This window comes from Hemicordylus capensis, chromosome 13, assembly GCF_027244095.1.
Source record: "Hemicordylus capensis ecotype Gifberg chromosome 13, rHemCap1.1.pri, whole genome shotgun sequence".
NCBI lineage: Eukaryota > Metazoa > Chordata > Lepidosauria > Squamata > Cordylidae > Hemicordylus > Hemicordylus capensis.
This window is the reverse complement of record NC_069669.1, coordinates 14,778,453-14,801,072: the sequence shown is the minus strand read 5'-3', so window position 1 is coordinate 14,801,072 and position 22,620 is coordinate 14,778,453. Positions and strand designations below refer to the sequence as shown.

Here is a 22,620-nt window from a genome sequence, read left to right as displayed (position 1 = left end):
GACACAGCAGAAGATCTCATCAGGGCAGGACTCAATGATCAGCCATTAAAGGCTCCCTCAAATAACTATGTTGTTACTTGCAATCTTTGGAAGGCTTATAGAGAAAGAACTTCAAGTGACAGGGCATTCCAAAGGGCTGGTGCCACCACCAAGAATGCCCTGCTCCATATGGATGTCCACCATACCTCAGGTAAACTGGGCGCTTGGAACAGGGACTCAGATGAGGAAGAGATTGTATGGGGCAGCAGGTTTAGGAGATAAACCAGTATATAAATCAAATCAAATCAAATAGATAGATAGATAAGCACCGGCACCTTGAATTAGGTTAACAAACAGGGAAGCCGGTCAGCACAGAGCACACAAAACTGGAGTGGCATGTTCCCAGTGGACCATCTTGGCTATTTACTGGACTATCATATTTTGTATTAGCTGGAGCTCCCAAAACACTCACTTTCCAAGAGCAAGTTGTTGGCCTCGCCTCTCCCATTCCTTTCCTCCTTCCTGTGGATGTCTCTCCCACTTCTCACATGGTAATTGTAAGCCCCTTGGGGCAGGGATCCATCTTTCTTGCTTACGAAAGGGTCAGTTTATGGTGCTGAATCACAGGCAGAATCACAGCCTCAGGGCTGTGCTGATTAAAGCCAAGGCCTATATTGGCAACACAATAAAAAGATTATATATATCCTCCAAGGAGCAAAGCATGGGCTAAACAGTTCTTTTTTATCCTCACAACCACCTTGTGAGGTAGGTCTTATAGATAGAGTGATCCCCCCCCCCCAATTCACGCAGTCCACTTTGGAACCTAGGAAGCTGCCTTAGACGGAGTCAGGCCATTGGTTCATCTCGCTCAGTAATGTCTACACTGACTGGCAGCGGCTTCTCCAAGGCTGCAGGCAGGAGTCTCTCCCAGTTCTACTCAGAGATGCCAGGGAGTGAACTTGAAGGCCTTCTGAATGCAAAAAGAGGCTCTAACACTGAGCTTCAGTTCCATCCCCTAAGGGAAATATCTTACAGACAGTACTCATACACATTCTCCCATCCAAAGGCAAACCAGGGTAGACCCCGCTTAGCAAAGGGGACAATTCACGAGTTGCTACCACAAGACCAGCTCTTCCTCCCAAGGAGAGGAAAGTCCAAAGGAGAGTTTTGAATCTGAACTGAGCCCAATACGAACCACTACACCACACAACAACATCCCACTACTTTCAAAATGGCATCCACATGGCAGACAGGCTTTTCCACAAGAAACTGCCCAGGAAAATTAACTCCCATGTCAAAAATTTCCCTGGGGTTTTCTTGCTCCTTCAGGTTTAAGGGGCTAGTTTTGCATCTCAGATTAGGGCCAGACAAGATGTTGTGGGGCAAGCTTTTTAAAATTTTATTTTCTAAAAAGCATGCTTGCAACAGAAAGTGCTTATCCCCACCCCACAAAAAAGTATATCCTGCCTGGGACCATGGCACACAGAGATGAAAAGTTAACCTCTGTCATACTGTTTTCCCACTGAAGCAGCTATTCACCCCCCCCCCCCCCGCACAAATGGCTATTTATTGTAATTTATCTATCTTTACATGTATATCCTTTTCTTCCTCCGAGGAGCCCAGAATGGTGTGCACATAGTTATGTTTATCCTCACAACAACCCTGTGAGGTAGGTTCGACTGAGAGATAAAGGACTGGCCTAGAGTCACCCAGCGAGTTTCATGGCTGAATCGGGATTTGAACATGGGTCTTGCCATTCCTAGTCCAACACTCTAACCACTATACTACAACGGCTCTGCATTTGCTGCAGCAGTAGAGAAGCGTTAGCAGCTCCCTGACTACAGGCTTCAGTTCCAATCAAGAGTGGATTCCTTGCAAGTGTTTTCTGTATTCAAAAAGATTCCACACTTGAGTATGGAAACTTGCACTGCTTTTGAAATTGCATTCACACAAATGCCTAGCTTGGCCCCCAGGACGGAAGGTCCCTTTCCAATCTTCCATTCAGCAACATGAAACCAGTCAGAGGCCTCTGACATGGAAGTGTTTCATGCCTAGGTACATCCTGACATTAAAGCCCTAAACACCCTCATCGAAGCTATTACTACTAAAAAGCAGCCCACATTGCTAAATGCCTCTCCCCTGCTAGAATCATATCTATTGCAGCCACAGAATGTCATGTCAGGGTAACTCCACCAAAAACAGCAGCTCCAACATCACCTCTGCAACTTGGGATAACCTGGTCGGTGCGTCTGCTGGAGTTCTTTGCCCTCCCTATCCAAAGTTAAGAACATAAGAACAGCCCTGCTGGATCGGGCCCAAGGGCCATCTAGTCCAGCATCCGGTTTCACACAGTGGCCCACCAGATGCCACTGGAAGCCTACAGCAGAAGTTGAGGGCATGCCCTCTCTCCTGCTGTTACTCCCCCGCAACTGGTACTCAGAGGCATCCTGCCTTTGAGGCTGGAGGTGGCCCTCTGACTAGTAGCCATTGACAGACCTCTCCTCCATGAAGTTATCCAAGCCCTTCTTAAAAGCCATCCAAGTTGTTGGCTGTCACCACATCTTATGGCAGAGAATTCCACAAGTTGATTATGTGTTGTGTGAAAAAATACTTCCGTTTGCTGGTCCTAAATTTCCCGGCCATCAATTTCATGGGATGATCCCTGGGGTTCTAGTGTGATGTGAGAGGGAGAAGAATTTCTCTTCTCGGACTCCATGGTACATGTCCCAGCAACAACACAATTCAGATTAAGTGTATTATGTAAGGGTTTAAATTTATGTTTTGAATTATTATTATAGCAAGGGTAAACTCTATAGCCGATGATTCACGAAGAGCGGTGTGCGGGAAGTCCACTTTTGTGTATATTGTAATGAATGACAATATTATTATTGTTAAAATCAATAAAAATCGAATTTGAAAAAAAACCAAAAACAGATTAAGTGTATTATGGTCCAAGACCCAGAAAAACAAAGGCCGCATTAGCACAAGATGTGAAACCAGAGGTTGCTGAACCCGCGGTTAATTTTTTAAACGTTGAATCTCATTGCAGACGTTCATCCAACCGCGGTCCGGCAATCTCTGCTTTCAGGGCAGGGGAGCTCCTCCCTCTTCCTGGTCTGATGAGGTCACATCCCAGCAAGCTCTGTGGCACTTACATCACCAGACCGTGGGCAGGGCATCAGAATGTCTGCAGGGCAACTACTGTTGGCCACGATCTTCAAGGCGGAGTGCAGAGAGCAATCGTGCCTTTTCAGAATGGTCCTCCCGCCCTCGGCAGAGAAAGGGCACTTAAATCCCTTTAAATGTCATGCCATTCAAGCCGTTCTTCTGACAGTGACTGCACCACTGCCCTTGTAAGAGCCCCGAAGCAAAACTGTCTCGCACAAGCACAATTTCTGGCAGGAGGGGATCTCGGGTGGCACTATTTTCCTGTCACTCAGGAAAGGGAACGGAACCTGACAACTTCCAAGGAGGGAAAATGTATATCAGGGAGGGCAAAGGATCCTGGGGTTTGGCCCACTATGACCAAAGATGCTCTTCCAATGGCTCACCCCAACAAAGCAGTCCATGGAGACCAAACCACACTCCTGCCCCCATGGCGGCTTGCCTCCAGGGGACCATTTTTATTTATTTATTTATTTATTACATTTTCTTTCCCGCTCTTCCTCCAAGGAGCCCAGAGAGGTGTACTACATACTTAAGTTACTCCTCACAACAACCCTGTGAAGTAGGTTAGGCTGAGAGAGAAGTGACTGGCCCAGAGTCACCCAGCAAGTATCATGGCTGAAGGGGGATTTGAACTCGGGTCTCCCTGGTCCTAGTCCAGCACTCTAACCACTATACCATGCTGTATTACTCTCATGAGGGGGCAAGTCTACTGGAGAGGGCCTTAGGCTCACCAACCTTCAGTCTTCCATTGGACTGCATGCTCATGAGTTGAGCTAACCAGAAAAGGGGGCCCTGCTTGCGTGAGGCCCCCGTTCTCTCTTGTTGATGATAAATCTTTTGTACAATGAGCCCCCCCTCCAAGGAAGCCTTTCAGACACTCAAAGGAGATTTTGATGGCCCATGTGTCTGGGCGTAGCCAGGTGGGCAGACCTTAGGAACTGAGACAGATCTTTACTCACTTTCAAATTTCCCAGGTTCAGACCAGCATTGTGCCACATGCAGCTCTGCCACTGCAGAGAATCACAGGAGAGGGGAGCCCTGATTTCCAGTTATCCCAGCGGAGTGGGGTCACCATTTCGGGCAAAACCAAAGATGGACACGTTCAAACGGGCAGACGGGCTAGCAGAGGGCACGCTTTGACAGCTTCTTTGTGGCAGTCACCAAGACAGGGAGAGCTTTTGCCAGAGTGCCAGAGTATTTGTTTTTTATTTTCTGTGTAAACTGCTCTGAGCCATTTTTGGAAGGGCGGTATAGAAATCAAATTATTATTATTATTATTATTATTATTATTATTATTACCCGTCCACATGGCTTGCTTGTGTAGACCAACCTGGTTGGGTGGCATCTGCCTTCTGGCCCCCATTTATGTCTCAATAGCCTGACACTCTCATGAGAGAGCAGTCCAATGGAGAAGGGATGTTGTCACACATTATAAGCAATTCTACCTGACACCCCTGTCCCCAGAGGACTCACAATCTAAAAAGAAACACAAAATGGGAAACCAGCAACAAACAGGGATGCTGTGCTGGGTTGGGATGCGATAGAGACAGTTGCTCTCCCCCTTCTCCTGCATGATCCCCATCGCACGTTGAGGTCATCTGGAGTGGTCTGTCTCCAGTTACCACCGGTATGTCTGGTGGCGACTCGGAACGTGGCCTTCTCTGTAGCTGCTCCTGGCCTACGGAATGCACACCCGACAGATATCCACAGTTTAGGCTCGCTGTCAGCCTTTAAGAGAGCCCTAAAAACATTTAGCCTGGCCTCCCAAGGTTTCTAAATTGTTTTTAAATATTTTCCATTGGTTTTAAATGGTTTTGAACTGTTTTAAAATTGTTTTTATATTGTCTGAAGCAGTGTGTTTTAAATGGTGTTTGTTTTTGTGTTTCCTAATCTTGTCGTGCACCGCCCAGAGCCTTTGAATGGGGTGGTCTAGAAATGTAATAAAAATAAAAATAAATAAATAGCTAGCTAGCTAAAAAGAATCACCACTTTTAAAAATGCACCTCTGTGCTCAGTTAGCAGGGGATCTAGTACAGTATTGTCTTCACAGACTGGCAGCAGCTTCTCCAAGGTTGCAGGCCAGACTCTCTCTCGGCCCTGTCTTGGAGATGCTGCCAGGGAAGGAACCTGGGACCTTCTGCATGCAAGCAGGCAGGTGCTTTTCCACTGGGCTATAGCCCCATCCCCTAAGGGGAAGATCTTACAGTGCTCACACATGCACTCTCCCATCCAAAATGCAAAAAGACCAGAGTGGGCCCTGTTTTGCAAAGGGGACAATTCATGCCTTAAGTGGCACAGTGGGGAAATGCTTGACTAACAAGCAGAAGGTTGCCAGTTCGAAGCCCTGCTGGTATGTTTCCCAGATATCGGGCAGCAGCGATCTAGGAAGATGCTGAAAGGCATCATCTCATACTGCGCGGGAGGAGGCCATGGTCAACCCCTCCTACCAAAGACAACCACAGGGCTCTGTGGGCACCAGGACAACCACAGGGCTCTGTGGGCAACTTGATGGCACACTTTACCTTACCACAAGACCAGCTTGTAACTCAAGACAGCAAGAAGCCGGTTCAAGATGATGTTTATCAGACCTTTTCCTATGGGGGATGGGTGCGCATTAACTGCGAATGCTTGAGCTGGGCGCATGTACCAGCCTGTCTGCAATCCTCCATGGATCCGGCCACGCTAACTCGTCGGAGAGTCTGCCAATGATTAAAAGAAGCCCGCTCTTCCAGACCGCCTTTGATTGGGGTTGATAGCTTTGTGAAGTCGGCCACTCCGGCTCTAATGATCTCCATGCGTCTCCCCACCACGGCCGTTCCTGCAGAGCGGCAAGATTCAGCAGAGAGGGCAGATCAGAGGGAGATGCACACACGCGCCCCCCACCCCCGGTCAAGGCTGGATCTGCGGCTCATGCACGCATACACAGCGCGACTTGAAAAAGGAAAGTTTGCAAGACTAATGGGAATGGGTGGTGGTGGTGCGGGGAGGCTGGGAGATCGTTTTCCAGTGGCCCACATCTGCAGCAGGGGGAGAGGAGAATCAAAGGGGCCTCATGGGGCTCCTCGGATAGCGAGCTTTGCTGAAGGATCAAAAGGATTTAGTGACGTCAGACAAGCCGCCACCAAGGAGAGAGAGCCGGCATAGGGACGTCTTGTTCAGGCTGTACAGCCAGATGGGTCCCTTGGGGGGCTCACAGGGACACCTCTCCCACCTGCCCAGGTGTGCATGCCCAGCTTCTCTGGTGCCACCAGGGCAACTCAATTCATGCTCCGTGCCCTGTTTGCTTTTTTTTTTTTTTTTAATTAACATCACAACACTAAAACCGCGGGGAAGCTGCAAGGCCGGTGACAACAGTTTCAGACTCTAGAGCAAAGCAACACCATCTACCCGCTGCATTGAGTCAAAGTGTGCTCAAAACCAGAAGTGGCACTTCGGCCCTGTAAAACAACTGAGGGCAGGGGGTAGATAACCCTAACTGGAGCCCTGGCGCATGGGGGGAAAGGATAATCCAGGGGTTCTCAACCATGGGTCCCCAGATGGTGTTGGACTACAACTCCCATCATCCCCAGGCACAATGGCCCTTGGGAGCTGTAACCCAACAACATCTGGGGACCCATGGTTGAGAACGCCGGCACTACCCCTTTCCCCAGGCCCCAGATGTTGCTGGACTACGACTCCCATGGTTACCCGGCCACAATGGCCAAAGGCTCTTGGGAGCTGCAGTCCAAAAAAACCAAATGGTTGAGAACCCCCAGATTAACCTGTCCCAGTGTGCCAGGGTCTCTTTCCCTAGTCCTTAGATGTCGGAATACAGATCCCATCATCCCAGGCACAATGGCCAATGGCCCTTGGGAGCTGTCGTCCGACAAAACCAAGGGACCCACGGTTGAGAACCCCCAGATTAACCCTTCCCGCGGCAACCATTTCCCACTCAAGGTCACCCCTCGAAACAGCTACTTCTCCCCAAAATAAAATCTTGCAACAAAATCTTTTGAGAACCACCTTGTGTGTCCCGTGGCCTTCATTCAGTTTGGCGGGTTCCAAGTAGGGTGGAGGCCAAATGACCCAATTTGGCCGCTCCGTTTGCAGAAGCAAAGGGGTATGTGTGCATGGGGGTGCGTGTCATTCGAACCATTTTGAGGTGTGGGGAGTTAAATGGAGCTAAAGGGGAGACCTTCCAGGTCATTGCTGGATTGCCCTGCTAACCAAACAAAGGGACACCTTTCAAAGCGGGGATTCTCTTAGCAAGGGGGAAGCAACTGGCCCCACTATTCAGCCCCAGGAAAGCATCTCTCCAGGGGCTGTTGCTGGGGTCTCCCTTGTGCTTCCTCTTGGACTGCAAGGTCTTTGGGGCAGGGAACCATCTCTCCTCCCTATCTCCCCATGTAAACGGTTTTCAGAATTTTCGGTTGAAAAGCAGTATATAAAAGCAGGAGAGCTGGTCTTGTGGTAGCAAGCATGACTTGTCCCCTTAGCTAAGCAGGGTCTGCCCTGGTTGCATATGAAAGGGAGACTAGAAGTGTGAGCACTGGAAGATATTCCCCTCAGGGGATGGAGCCGCTCTGGGAAGAGCATCTAGGTTCCAAGTTCCCTCCCTGGCAGCATCTCCTAGATAGGGTTGAGAGAGACTCCTGCCTGCAACCTTGGAGAAGCCACTGCCAGTCTGTGAAGACAATACTGGGCTAGATAGACCAATGGTCTGACTCAGTAGATGGCAGTTTCCTATGTTCCTATGTTCCTAGTTGTTGTGGCAGAGGTGCTCTTCCCGGTGGCAGGGGGATGCCATCTTCTTTCCAGAATCCTTCACTGGACCAACACTACACAACGATAGAGCATCATTCTGATGGCCCACCAGAAGCCTCTGGGAAGCCTACAAGCAAGAACTGAGGGCATGCCTTCTCTCCTATTGTTACTTCATTCAGGCCTATAAACAATCTGGTAGGGAGCCCCATCTAGGGTTGTTGGGGGCCTCCACTGGCCCCAGGCCTTAAAAGGAAGGACAGTGACCTAGGGAACAACAAGTGGAGGAGAGATTCTTTTGTGGTAGGAAGCATGAGTTGTCCCCTTTGCTAAGCAGAGCCCTCCCTGGTTTGCATTTGGATGGGAGACTACATGTGAGCTCGCTATGCCACCATGAGACCAGCTCAAGACCGGAGTACCACAAGACCCGAATGAGATTTCCTGCAAACATTGGAATGACCTGTGAATCTTTGGAGGCCAAGCATGGATGCATGAATTGTCCCCTTTGCTAAGCAGGGCCTGTCCTGGTTTGCATTTGAATGGGAGACCACATGTGAGCACTGCAAGATATCCCCCTTAGGGGATGGAGCCGCTCTGGGAAGATCATCTAGGTCCCAAGTTCCCTCCCTGGCAGTATCTCCACGATAGGGCTGAGGGAGAGACTCCTGCCTGCAACCTTGGAGAAGCCGCTGCCAGTCTGGGTAGACAATCCTGAGCTCGATGGGCCAAGGGTTGGACTCGGTATAAAGGCAGCTCCCCATATTCCCACCCCCGCTTCCCCAATTAGAGGCAGAACTTCTTGGCTGATAACTTAGTCACCGGTTGTGCCGGCCTGCCTTGGCCCGTCCCTCCCCAAATGTTTATCCTCGCCACTCTCTGCACAATATCGCTGGCAGCAGCTCTGCAGATCCACCCACCGCTTTGCCGAGGGTGAGATCGCCGCTCAAACAGTTACAATGGTGAGTTTAAAAATAAAGTAAACCCAGTCTCCTCGTTGCCAGCAAGTTCCCAGGGATAATCTGAACACAAAGCAGGAGCCGAGGGGTCCCATTCAAAGAGATTTGCACGGCAGCGGCAAGGACAGAGGGTTCCCTTCCTGCTACTAGAGAGCTACCTTTTCCCTGCAGGAGTGTCACCGATCTTTTTCCCTTTAAAGGGATGTGCAAGGGACCACAATCTGGCCAGAGGCCTCCTGCAGAGAATGACCCTCAGTGTGACATTGTTGGTTCTTACTTCTTAAGCTGACTTTGGAAGGATTTCAGCAGATCCTGGTTAATCACTCCAGTCCCTTCATCCCTTCTCTGCCTTGATTGTTATGCCGCGGGTTTGCTCAGTCCAGGCTGCTGGTCATTTCTATGCAGGCAGGCATTTCTCCGTCACATCTTGAATATTGCCGCACTTTGTTATGATTGTAATTCTTATTTTAAAAAGCCTAGTCCTCATGATTGCACAGGGAATGGAGATGGGAGGAACACAGGAACACAGGAAGCTGCCGTATACTGAGTCAGACCATTGGTCTATCGAGCTCAGTATTGTCTTCACAGACTGGCAGTGGCTTCTCCAAGGTTGCAGGCAGCAATCTCTCTCAGCCCTATCTTGGAGATGCTGCCAGAGAGGGAACTTGGAACCTTCTGCTCTTCCCAGAGAGGCCCCATCCTTTAAGGGAAATAAGCACACAGTGCTCACATATAGTCCCCCATCCAAATTTTATTTATTTATTTATTTATTTATTTTTACATTCATATTTCCTCCAAGGAACCCAGAGCGGTGTACTACATACTTAAGTTTCTCCTCACAACAACCTTATGAAGTAGGTTACGCTGAGAGAGAAGTGACTGACCCAGAGTCACCCAGCTAGTATCATGGCTGAATGGGGATTTGAACTCAGGTCTCCCCGGTCCTAGTCCAGCACTCTAACCACTATACTATGCTGGCTTCTGCAAATGCAAACCCAGGCAGACCCTGCTTAGCAAAGCGGACTATTCATGCTTGCTACCACTAGACCAGCTCTCCTCCCATCATGTTTGGGATCCTGAGTAAGATCTGCCATAATCATTGGAATGACCCATGGATCTTTGGGGGGCCAAGCGCGGATGCATGAATTGTCCCTTTGCTAAGCAGGGTTCACCCTGGTTTGCATTTGAATGGGAGACTACATATGATTAAGTAAAGTCAAGTTGCACTGTCAAGTCTGTGTTGACTTGACACAGCCATGAGGTTTTCTTTGGTAGAACACAGGAGGGCTTTACCATTGCCTCCTCCTGCGCAGTATGAGATGATGCCTTTCAGCATCTTCCTATATCGCTGCTGCCCAATATAGGTATTTCCCATAGTCTGGGAAACATACCGGCAGGGATTCGAACCGGCAACTTCTTGCTTGCCGTACAAGTTATTTCCCCACTGCGCCATTAGGTGGCTCATGTGACCTCTGTAAAGATATTCCCCACAGGGGATGGGGCTGCTCTCTCTGGCAGGAGCATCTGCATGCTTGTGTGCCGAATGGCTGAGGTTCCCTCCTTGGCAGCATCTCCAACACAGGGCTGAGAGACAGTCCTGCCTGCAACTTTGGAGAAGCCACTGCCAGCCTGTGCAGACAATCCTGAGTTAGACGGACCAACGGTCTGACTCAGTATATGGCAGCTTTTTATGTTCCTATGGCTGAGAACAGATCTCCAAAAAACAGTTGGAAGAGTTACTAAACTAGAAGCTCAGGCTGGGCCACTACGACCTATAGAAATCGAATGAATGAATGGATGAATGAATGAATACGACCTGCTAACTCACCACACTGCAAAAGCTACAGCCTTTCCTGACAGTTCATTTTTATGGTACCATCTCCTCACAGGACCCGTTTCAGCAATCGCATTTTGCATCTCTCATTCATCACCTATACGCCTTAACAGCCAAGACTTCCCTTCGCTTCCACACAAAACGCCCCAGCCTTCCTCCAGCAATAAATTGCTTTCCTGTTCAACCTATTGCCCCCATGCCATCTTACTCACCATCCGAGAACTCATTAATAAATTTTAATGGGCAAAACTCTTCAGGAGTCGGTTTGCTGTAATAGCTTCACGTTGGCCTTGAGGTCTGAATAAATGGACCAGCCTATTCCTCGTTGTTACTGGGAAGTCCACATGGGGCCAACAATAGTCACGGGAATGCTCAAAAAGGGATAGACACAGAAGAGAGAGTCAATATCTGTGGCATGCTGGCTAACATGAAATACTGTGAAGTTCAAAAGAGAAAAATGGTAATCAATGTCAAGAGTGAGAGAAAATACTCTATCTCCCACAATGCTAGAACCAGGAGTCATACCATGAAAATGATGGGCAGGAAATTTAGGACCCACAAAAGGAGGGACTTTTGCATATCTATGGAATTCTGTGCCACTGGATGTGGTGATGGCCACTAACTTGGATGGCTTTAAAATGGACTTAGACCTGTCCTCTGTCAGTGGCTACTAGTCCAGACGGCTATAGGTCACCTCCAGCCTCAGAGGCAAGATGCTTCTAAATGCCAGTTGCAGGGGAGCAGCAGCAGGAGAGAGGTTATGCCCTCACCTCTTGCCTGTGGGCTTCCCAGAGACATCTGGTGGGCCACTGTGTGAAACAGGATGCTGGACTAGATGGGCCTTGGGCCTGATCCAGCAGGGCTGTTCTTCTGTTCTAGAGTCAAGAGAAAGCAAAGTTCCAAAGAAAAATAATAATAGTATCTCTTATGAAAACGATTTTAAAAAATACCCTGACCTAAAAATGCTACATCACAAAGATCAGAACGTTTTCTCCTTAAACCCTGACATTTAAGAATACATTATGTCTATGCTTTCATGTATGTGATGTAGCATTGAGCGAGTATTCTTTTAATAGTTTATTTGCATAAGATTTATTTAGTTTTTCTCATATATATATATATATATATATATATATATATATATATATATATATACACACTTGATATATATTCTTTAGGAGTTTCTGCTTTGAGTTTCACAGTATTTCATGTTCGCCAGCTCTGATGAAGAGCTGTGTGGCTCAAAACACGTTGGGGGTGCTATGGAATGTTTGGTCCACTTAAACTGTCTCTGGCATCTTGAAAAGCAAGGGCTCTCAGCCTTGGGTCCCCAGATGTTGCTGCACAGCTCCAGGTAGAACTGGGAGAGACTCCTGCCTGAAACCTCAGAGAGCCGCTGCCAGTCAGTGTAGACAACACTAAGCTCGAAGGACCAAGGGTCTGACTCAGTATAAGGCAGCTTCCTCTGTCGCACGACGACGAGTGCCTGGCGTGGCCATTTCCACTCCAGGATGCTGCTAAAAGGCATTCCCTCACAGCTCCCTGTGCTGCTGACTCACAAGGCCCACTGAGCTTGTTTACCGACGTGTAGCTCAAATATCATTTGCTTAATTTCCGCCCCGCGTATACTCGAGGGGCCTCCGATGGCTCGTTAACAAAAAGGGCACTGCAGCCCGCAGGGGGACGCTGAACTTCTAGCCACTGGCTTGGCGCTGCACGGAGCATTAAATATTTAAGCAGCCCGTCAAAACGTCGTAACGATTTTTTTTTTTGTCTTGTTCCATTAGCTCCGTTTTTCCATAGGCCACTGGTGGATCTTTCAACCATTTATTTCCATCAGAGCCACCTTCGGAGTTATGATCAGGAGAAACAGAGCCGAGACCAGGACAGTGTGTTTGCCCCCCCCCCTTTCTTCTTGGCTGAGTCTCTGCAGGAGCTTGAAATACTGTTTTTATTTCTACCTACGGAAATAAAATCAAGAGATTGATACCCGTTGCCTGCTTCTCTGTCTACATTGCCGGCGAAGGGAATTACACAAATATCCATTTTGTCGGCTTCTCCCTCCAACGTTTGGGATTCAGTCATTGCAGATGTCTCACTTAATTTGTGTTACTTGGTCACTAGATTGCATCCTTTCACTCCTGATTTGTTCTGAAGTGTGAAATGAAGTCGTGTCCTAATGTTATTTTCATGCCGGCTGGGAACAGAGAGATCGCTCTGTGATCTCTTTAAAAATATGGTACAGGCAAGCAGGGAAAACATCCTGTGGAATCGGCAGTGGCACTGGAAGGCACGGACACATTCTAAAATGTCCAGCTGGGTGAAGACAGGGCTGATTGTGTGCAACGTCAGGCATACCATCTGGCGGAGCATCTCAGCTTTCTTTAGAAAGAGAGACAAGTTTCTAGACCATATGGTTGCAAGGATTTGCTTGAAAGTGTGTAAATAATGCCTGGTGAAATACTAGAAGGCACGGAGTTGGTTGAATAAGAATAAGGAAGAGAGCTGGCCTTGTAGATGCCAGCATGACTTGTCCCTTTAGCTAAGCAGAGTCCACCCTGGTTGCATATGAAAGGGAGACTAGAAGTGTGAGCCCTGTAAGATATTTCCCCTCAGAGGATGGGGCCGCTCTGGGAAGAGCAGAGGTTTCCAAGTTCCCTCCCTGGCAGCATCTCCAAGATAGGGCTGAGAGAGGCTCCTGCCTGCATCCTTGGAGAAGCTGCTGCCAGTCTGGGTAGACAATACTGAGCTAGATGGACCGATGGTCTGACTCAGTATATGGCAGCTTCCTATGTCTGGTGCTATATTGAGTCAAACCACTGATCAGTACTGCCTACACTGACTGGCAATGGCTCTCTGGAATTTCAGACCAGGGTTTTCCCCAGCCCTCCCTGGAGATGCTTCCGGGGCTTGAATCTGAGACCTCCTGCCCACAAAGCAGATGCTCTACCACTGAGCTATGGCCCCATCTCCCCCGCTTACAGAGCACAGAGGCCTCTTTTTAAAGTGGTGATTCTCTTTTTTGAGCAGGGGGAGAGCAACTGGCCCTATCCATCCCCAGCACAGCATCCCTCCAGTGGCTGTTGGTGGTGTCTATCTTATATTTCTTTTTTAGATTGTGAGCCCTTTGGGGACAGGGAGCCATTTTACTTCTGTATTTATATCTATGTAAATCGCTCTGGGAACTTTTGTTAAAAAGCAGTATATAAATATTTGTCATATTCGTATCACTTGGCTCCTTCCTTTCCAGAATTATCTCCACCTGGATAAGGGGACAAGTACATGTGTGGATTGGTAACTGGTTGAAGGTCAGGAAACAGAGGGTAGGGATAAATGGAGAGTTTTCACAATGGAGGGAAGAAAGAAGTGGGGTCCCCCAGGGATCTGTACTGGGACCGGTGCTCTTTAACTTGTTCATAAATGATCTAGAAGCAGGAGTAAGCAGTGAGATGGCCAGATTTGCAGATGACACCAAACTCTTCCGGGTAGTGAAATCCAAAATGGATTGTGAGGAGCTCCAAAAGGATCTCTCCAAACTGGGTGAGTGGGCAACAAAGTGGCAAATGCGGTTCAGTGTTAGCAAGTGTAAAGTGATGCACATTGGGACGAAAAACCCCAACTTCAAGTATATGTCAATGGGATCTGATATGTCGGTGACTGACCAGGAGAGGGATCTTGGGGTCATAGTGGACAGCTCATTGAAAGCGTTGACTCAATGTGCGGCAGCTGTGAAAAACAGGCCAATTCCACTTTAAGGATCATTACGAAGGGGATTGAAAATAAAACTGCTACTATTATAATGCCCTTATACAAAACAATGGTGTGGCCACATTTTGGAGTACTGCGTACAATTCTGGTCACCACATCTAAAGAAGGACATTGTAGAACTGGGAAAGGTGCAGAAGAGGGCAACCAAGATGATCAGGGGCCTAGAGCACCTAGAGGCAAGGCTACAACACCTGGGGCTTTTTAGTTTAGAAAAACGACGACTGCGGGGAGACATGATAGAGGTCTAGAAAATCATGCATGGTGTGGAGAAAGTGGATAGAGAGGAATTCTTCTCCCATCACACTAGAACCAGGGGTCATCCCATGAAATTGATGGCCAGGAAATTGAGGACCAGCCAACGGAAGTACTTTTTCACACAACGCATAATCCACTTGTGAAATTATCTGCCACAAGATGTGATGACAGCCAACAACCTGGATGGCTTGAAGAGGGACTTGGATAACTTCATGGAGGAGAGATCTGTCAACAGCTACTAGTCGGAGGGCTGTGGGCCACCTCCAGCCTCAAAGGCAGGATGCCTCTGAGTACCAGTTGCAGGGGAGCAACAGCAGGAGGGAGGACACGCCCTCAACTCCTGCCTGTGGCTTCCAGCGGCATCTGGTGGGCCACTGTGTAAAACAGGATGCTGGACTTGATGGGCCTTCTTGGGTCTGATGCAGCAGGGCTGTTCTGATATTCTTATGGTCAATTGCTTCCATCCCACCTGGCTACATCAGAGGTCAGCTTCCATCAACTCAGCTGGGATGAACAGCCAACTAGCTCCTTCTCTCCCAGAACCATGTCATGCCATTTACAAAGAAGCTGGAGTTGCCTATTTCCCACTTCCCCCTTTTCCAAGTTGGATAGTTTCTATTAAACTGTAAACCATTCCTTTGATCATGGGTTCGAAGGTCCCCCCTTGGGGCCCACCCCAGAGGGTGTCAGCCAGAAACTTCCATCACCAGCCCTATGGGATAGCTCAGTGCTAGAGCATCTGTTTTGAATTCAGAAACTCCCAGGTTCAATTCCCTGGCAGAATCTCCAGATAGGGCTGGGAAAAATCCCTACCTGAAGCCCTGGAAACCACTGTCAGTCAGATTTGGCAATCCTAAACTAGATGGACCAGTGGGCCGACTCAGTAGACAGCAACTTGCTATGATTCTGTCCCCAGCTAAAAGGTATCAAGGCCAGCAAATTCTCCAGATACAAGGTTGAGAAACCCTGCCTTAGCTTGTGATCCATAGGAACATCAGAAGCTGCCATATATCGAGTCAGACCATTGGTCTATCTAGCTCAGTATTGTATTCACAGACTGGCAGCGGCTTCTCCAAGGTTGCAGGCAGGAATCTCTCTCAGCCCGATCTTGGAGAAGCTAGGGAGGGAACTTGGAACCTAGATGCTTTTCCCAGAGCAGCTCCATCCCCTGAGGGGAAGATCTTCCAGTGCTCACACTTCTAGTCTCCCTTTCATATGCAAGCAGAGCAGACCCTGCTTAGCAAAGGGGACAAGTCATGCTTGCTACCACAAGACCAGCTCTCCTCTCCACTCTCAGTGCATTGGTAGGGAAATGGTATATAAAACGTAGCCAATACATAAACACTGAAAACTATCAACATAAACTCAGATCTCCTAAGCTAACCATCAAATGGTCTGAAAATACCATTGGCTTGTCATCGGCCAAATATCCATCATGTCTTCTTTCACAATACCATATTAATTGCAGCCATCATTGGGTATCAAGTGCCAGACAGTTAATATTGACTGAAACATCCAGAGAGTCTGCCGCTTATTATATTCAATTTTCAAAGCTGACCAAGGCGAATGTTCCGGCTACGTTTTGGGAAGCAAACATATTTGCTGAGCTCTACCTAAAAATAAACGCTGCCATTCAAACAGCACGGGGGACACATGGCCGATGCACTGCCCAATGTTATCTCACTTGAGAAAAGTGCTGAGAAAAAGAAAAGTGTGCCTCGTGGTAAGGATCGGGGGCCAGTGTTGTACCTATCAATTCCAAATTGCTCCCTGCAAAATTGTTTATTGGACCTGTGCGAGGCTTCGGCTGAAGCGAAGAGATGCCCATTCGCACTGTGCAGTGTTGAGATTTGCCCAGAGCTGGAGGGAGGCTCCTTAAAGGGAAACGGAGCCCTCCAACGCTCCACACCATCTTGGAAAGTGTGCAGAGCATGCTGGAAAGTGAAGCCCTTCCCAGAGCTCTTAAAGAGGGATCCATCTCTTTTAAATGGCCCTCCAAGCACTGAGAAAAAGTGCAGTGCTGTGGGAAATGGTTCTCATGTGGAAGGTTTCTTTGCCCAAGTGATCCCTGCTTGAAAAATAGTGAAGATCACTGAACATACTGTAAGAACATAAGAACAGCCCTGCTGGATCAGGCCCAAGAATGCCCATCTAGTCCAGCATCCTGTTTCACACAGTGGCCCATCAGATGCCGCTGGAAGCCACAAGCAGGAGCTGAAAGGGGCATGCCCTCTCTCCCGCTGTTACTACCCTGCAACTGGTACTCAGAGGCATCCTGCCTTTGAGGCTGGAGGTGGCCTATAGCCCTCCTACCAGTAGCTGTTGATAGACCTCTCCTCCATGAAGTTATCCAAGTCCCTCTTCAAGCCATCCAGGTTGTTGGCTGTCAAAAACATCTCGTGGCAGAGAATTCCACAAGTGGATTATGCGTTGTGTGAAAAAGTACTTCCGTTGGTTGGTCCGAGATTTCCCAGTTATCAATTTCATGGGATGACCCCTGGTTCTAGTGTTACGTGAGAGGGAGAAGAATTTCTCTCTATCCACTTTCTCCACACCATGCCTGCTTTTATAGATTTTATACTGATCTAACCATTTTTTAAAAGTATCTTTCCCACAGAATTCTCTGCATTCTACTCATCCCTTATTTAAAGAATACCGACTCCACAGAGCGCGTTGGGGCCTCCCACTCCCCGTTACCTGGGTCTTGATTTACCCCCCCCGCCACAAGGTGGTAATCCCTAGTGGGTGACATCACACCCCGTTGCCAAGGCAACGTCACAACCCTGGCTTTATGACTCCGCCGAGAGATTAGGAAAGAAAGAGACGGGCGCAAGGAGGCTTGTTGAAAGACAAATATCTCCAGCAATTAGCAAAACCAGCCAGGAAAAATTATGATAATACAGGAGATAGGCACATTAATCCAATTTATAAGTATGATCTATCCCAAAGTGCTCCCCTGTGAAAAGGAGCAGCTCTTGAATGGCACTTCCATTCTTAAGTAAACTGAAGCCAGGGAATAACACGGAGCGGGATAGTCATTTGCTTTATTAGCCATTTTGTTGGCTAATTGAAAAGATTATTATGAACTACTGTACAGCGTGAAAGACTCCAAGAGCTCAGGCCCCTCCCTGGTGAATCTACATTCCATTTAGGAACATAGGAAGCTGCTTTCTACTGGGTCAGACCATTGAGCCATCTAGCTCAGCATTGTCTACCCAGGCTGGAAGCAGCTTCTCCAAGGCTGCAGGCAGGAGTCTCTCCCAGCCCTATCGGGAGTTGCAGGAAGAGAGCTTGGAACCTTCTGCTCTTCCCAGAGCAGCCCCATCACCTAAGGGGAATTTCTTCCAGCGGTCACACATGTAGTCTCCCATCCAAATGCAAAGCAGGGTGGAGCCTGCTTAGCAACGGGCCTGCTTAGCAAAGCAGGGTGGAGCCTGCTTAGCATTCACGCTTGCTGCCACAAGACCAGCTCTCCTCCGATGCGGCTCCCAGTTTGTGGCTGGAAGTCAGAGATAACAAGGGACACCAAAGGCCTTGCATTGTAAGAGTCAGAGCTCAACGGGCTGTCACACTGCGACGTTTCCAAGAGACAGAAACCAGAATAGAGCTCTGCAGAGAAAAGCCCCCCTGGGCAGCGTCCCAACTGGCAAAAGCCCCTTGGGCAGGGTTCCAATTGGCAAGGGGTCGCCATTGGGAGGGAACAGGCTTCACCTCCAACCCATTGGCACATCCCTTCACTTTCTTCCCCATAAGTGAATGGACGCCATCCAGCCCTAGATGCCATCCAGCCCTACCAGGGGCGGAATGGATTAGGCCCTTCCTTTGTGGAGCAGTGAGGCATTGTTTTGGGGAGATACATGGGAGGGGACAGATACTGGCTAGAACACGATTTATTTAAAATATTTCTATACCACCCAAAACATGCGTCTCTAGGCAGTTTACAATTAAAATCATTTAAAACATCAAATCAATTGGCAATTAAAATCATTTAAAACATTTTAAACCCAGTATTACATTTTTTTAAGACTATAAATCTAATTAAAAGGTCTGGGTAAATAAATGTGTCTTAATCGACCGCTTAAAAATTGCCAGAGACGGGGAGGCTCTTATTTCAACAGGGAGTGCATTCCAAAATCCAGGGGCAGCAACGGAGAAGGCCTGTTCCCGAGTAGCTGCCAGACGGGTTGGTGGCAACTGCCGATGAACCTCTCCAGATGATCTTAGCAGGCGGTGGGGCTCATGGCGAAGAATATGCATCCTTGCTGCTACTGACCCACCGAGAATGAAGACATTCACATCCAGAGAGAGCTGGCACTGTGGTAGCGAGCATGAAGCACCCCCTTTGCTAAGCAGGGTTTGCCTTGGTTTGCATTTAGATGGGAGACTACCTGTGAGCCCTGTAAGACATTCGCCCCTTAAGGGATGGTGTCATAGCTCAGTGGACGAACATCTGCCTGCTTGCATGCAGGAGGGCCCAGGTTCGATCCCTGGCAGCATCTCCAGGCGGGGCTGAGAAAGGCTCCTGCCTCAGACCTTGGGGACACTGTTTCCTCTAACAGGGATTCCCTGGAGTTGCTGACTACAATTCCCAGCATCCCCAGCTGCAGTGGCCTTTGGCTGGAGATTTTGGGAGTTGTAGTCAATAACATCTGGGAATCGCTTTTAGAGGGAACACTGCTGGAGGAAGTCGCTGCCAGTCAGTGGAGGCAGGGCTGAGCTAGAGGGAGCAATGGCCGGACTCCATATGTGGCAGCTTCCTACTTTCCTAGAAAGGGGGAGGGGTCCCATGAAGGGCTCAGCGGGGGGCTCCTAGTTAAGAGGCCCTTCAGATCTGGCAGCTTCCAAGGCCTCTGGAGGAAATGCAAGATAAAAAATATAATGGCCCACATCTGGACTAATGCAAAGGTGTAGTGTTACTTACTGCAAGCTGGTTTGGAAAGCCAGGTTAGAAGCTTGCGTTCCAGACTAACATTGACCTTGCCGTGAAATGCTGACATCCTATCCCACTAGCCTCACGCAAGCACAAAGAGGGCACAAGAGATTGCGCCCCTTTGAGCATCCCCATGGCTCTGCCCAGCACGGTAGTTTTCTTTCCTGCTCGCAAGGGTATTCATTTCTCCCGCCCAACGTCCATTTGGATGTCTGCCAAGGTTATCCTCGTGGGCTGCGATCTCACTACCCACCCTCTCCCCATTCAGGAGCCTTGTCCCACCGAGAGGCATGTGGCCGATCCAATGCGTGCCGGTGGCAGCGTCATCAGGAGCCCTTTGTGAAAGTTAAACAAATGATAACATACTACAAGACAAAGAGAGGAAGAGGGGGAGGTGGCTTGTCAAAGACCGTGAGAGGATTCTCTGCAAAAGAATCTCTTGTAAACCGCCCAGAGAACATGCGTTTGGGGCAGTATAGAAATGTGTTAGATAGATAGATAGATAGATAGATAGATAGATAGATAGATAGATAGATAGATAGATAGATAGATAGATAGGTGATTTTTGCAATTGAAATTATATGAAATACAAAATATTGCGGGATCACGATTAAATTACCCCCTCACTGACAACGAGATGTAAGTCATCGACTGGACTTCTTGCCTTAACATTCTTGTTTGGCCATTCCAAAACAAGCAAAGGGTCAGTGCTGGTTCAACTGAGAGTCTCCCACCAAATCCAGACATAATTCAGAAGTTCAGGGAGGGAAACCGGGGGTCCCGTCACCTCCGGTTTCCTAATCCGCATGTCCAAATTTGAGGAAATGGAGTTCTTGAGGGAAGGGGGCCTGCTGTTTCCCTCCCTGGGTTTGGGCACCACAAACTTCATTTCTGCAGTGCCAGCATTACATCTGGATGCTGGCACAGCACTTTCAGCCCCACTGAGCCAGAGTTGAGGGAGGAAGCTCCTCCCTCACTCTGGCCTGATTGGCTGTCCAGACTGTCCTTCTGTCAAGAAGAAAGCCGGCACAACCAACTCTCCTGCCTCTCTGCAGTCGGCCGCTCTCCCCAATGTCCAAATGCAGGCAGGAGAGCGGGGAGAGGGGGTGCGGAACCGTGGACCCCCGGTTCTGCGTTTCGTCTGAATGGAGCCTCCAAAACAGTTAACTTTGTTCCTTCACAAAAGTGCCTGAAATATGTCAACCTTTCAAAACATTAAGTTGCAAGGAGGCATGTTGGAAATCCATATTTCAAGAGAGGCATATTCCCAAGCATTCAGAATCCAGGGTACGTGGCAGCAACGTTGCCTTTCAATTCCATTTTAATGCACAAACTAGCCGTAAAACAAACGGACGGACCTTCTCCGCGAGTTCTGCGGCATTCAAAATACCAGCCCAGGAGATCTGCATTCTCTCCTCACATCCTGCACCACTGCGGCTCTTGGCTGGAAGAGGAAACCACACCCCCACTCTAGCTGAGAGTTCCGCATAGCAGCCCATGATCCTCTTTGGTCTGAAAGTCAGGTGATACTGGATGGCCAGTCAGGTGCTACTGAGGGATATCAAGACTTGCAGATGGGATGAATTCCCTCCATTTGGGCAGCTCAGTGCTGGGTTCCCTCAGTGAGGCCTACTCCAGACCTGATGGGGTCCAGGAGAGTGTGTCCACCAGTGAGCCCCACTCTGGCCATGGCAGATAGCAGCAGAGGGGCTCCTTTGTACACCCCAAGTAGGCCAGGACAGGTTTACTAGACAGAAGTGCTGCTCTTCCCAGCGGTGGGCAGCCGGTGCCACCATTTTCGTTCTCTCCCTACACAGAGTGCATTGTGGGGGAACTAAAATGGTGGCTCCGTTTAGACTGGTGCTGAGAAACGTGCGGGCAAGGAGGAGCACCTTATTCCAAGGCCCTGCCTCTTTGCCCATTTCTCTCCAACCTGCCTACCTTCTGCCTTTGAGCCCAACCCAGAGGCATTTCTTCTCTCCTCACCAGAAACTTCCAAAGAAAGGCACTGCTTAGGAAAGCGGGGAGGAGGGGACAGAAATTTCCTTTGCACTTCACGCCATGCCTGGTTATCCCTCAGGGTCACCCCGGTCTCTGGTTCGGTAGATTAGTCTCTGCATATGGTCAGCGATACCAAAAAGGAACATCTCCCACAATGTCAGACACAAGCAAGTCAGACCTCACTTCCCCCCGGCTCGTTCCTGCCCACACCTAAGAGCGGGCCTTTGGGCCTTCCTCGGTGCTGCTGCCCTCCTCCTCCTCCTCCTCTTCTGAAACCTCTTCCTCCCTTCGTCACATATACAACTGCATCCCTCCTTGAAAACAGATATTGAAGACTGTTTGGAAGGTGTACCTGGAGCGTCATTCTTCCCTGCAGTGGTGTGGAGTGCGTTGCAGCCTCGCTGGAAGCTTCAGACATCCTGGCGCTGCCAATGAATTTAGGCACCAGTCGGGGCTGGAACACCTGTGCCAGACAAACAAGAGAAATAGGGTTTTTATTAGAGGCAGAGAGAAAGAGGCACACCCTGAAGGGATTCCGATGGTCCAAATCCAGAGATAGGATCCATTTTATTTTGTCTCGGGGACTTCACCGAAGGAGCAGAAACACCATTCCAAACTATCAAGTGGCGTCATCTGATGAGGCAAAGCCAATCTGCCATAGTGGCAGGGTAGTGGACGTCATTCCTATCAGACTTTTCAAGGCTTTCCCCCTTCAAAGAGTCACCGCGTTCCTACTAAAAATGGTGGTGTGGTCAGCATAGCTTCGTGTACCCACATTGCCAATCAAATCCAGCTCCATACGGACATCAGTGTGTGTGTGTGGGGTTGTCCTGTGACATCATCACCTTTGTTCCAGGATCCCTGGTTGGCTGGAATGTCATCAAAACAAAGCACTTCCAGGTTTTAAAAAATTGGTGCCAATCAAATTTAGCTCCATGGGCCTGTCAATGTAAGTCCATGACATCACTACCTTTACTACATGATCCCTG

The 22,620-nt window shown here is 48.8% G+C and overlaps 1 protein-coding gene across 7 annotated transcripts in view; it reads right to left on the bottom strand.

The window, feature by feature from the left end:
* The window catches only part of ELFN1 (extracellular leucine rich repeat and fibronectin type III domain containing 1), a 282,167-nt gene that overhangs the window by 156,754 nt on the left and 102,793 nt on the right, over positions 1-22,620 (bottom strand). For all 7 annotated transcript variants that reach the window (XR_008311980.1, XM_053276162.1, XM_053276166.1 and 4 more), the window contains one exon: positions 21,984-22,094. The gene's annotated coding sequence lies outside the window, so the exon portion shown is untranslated. The remainder of the gene's footprint in view (positions 1-21,983; positions 22,095-22,620) is intronic.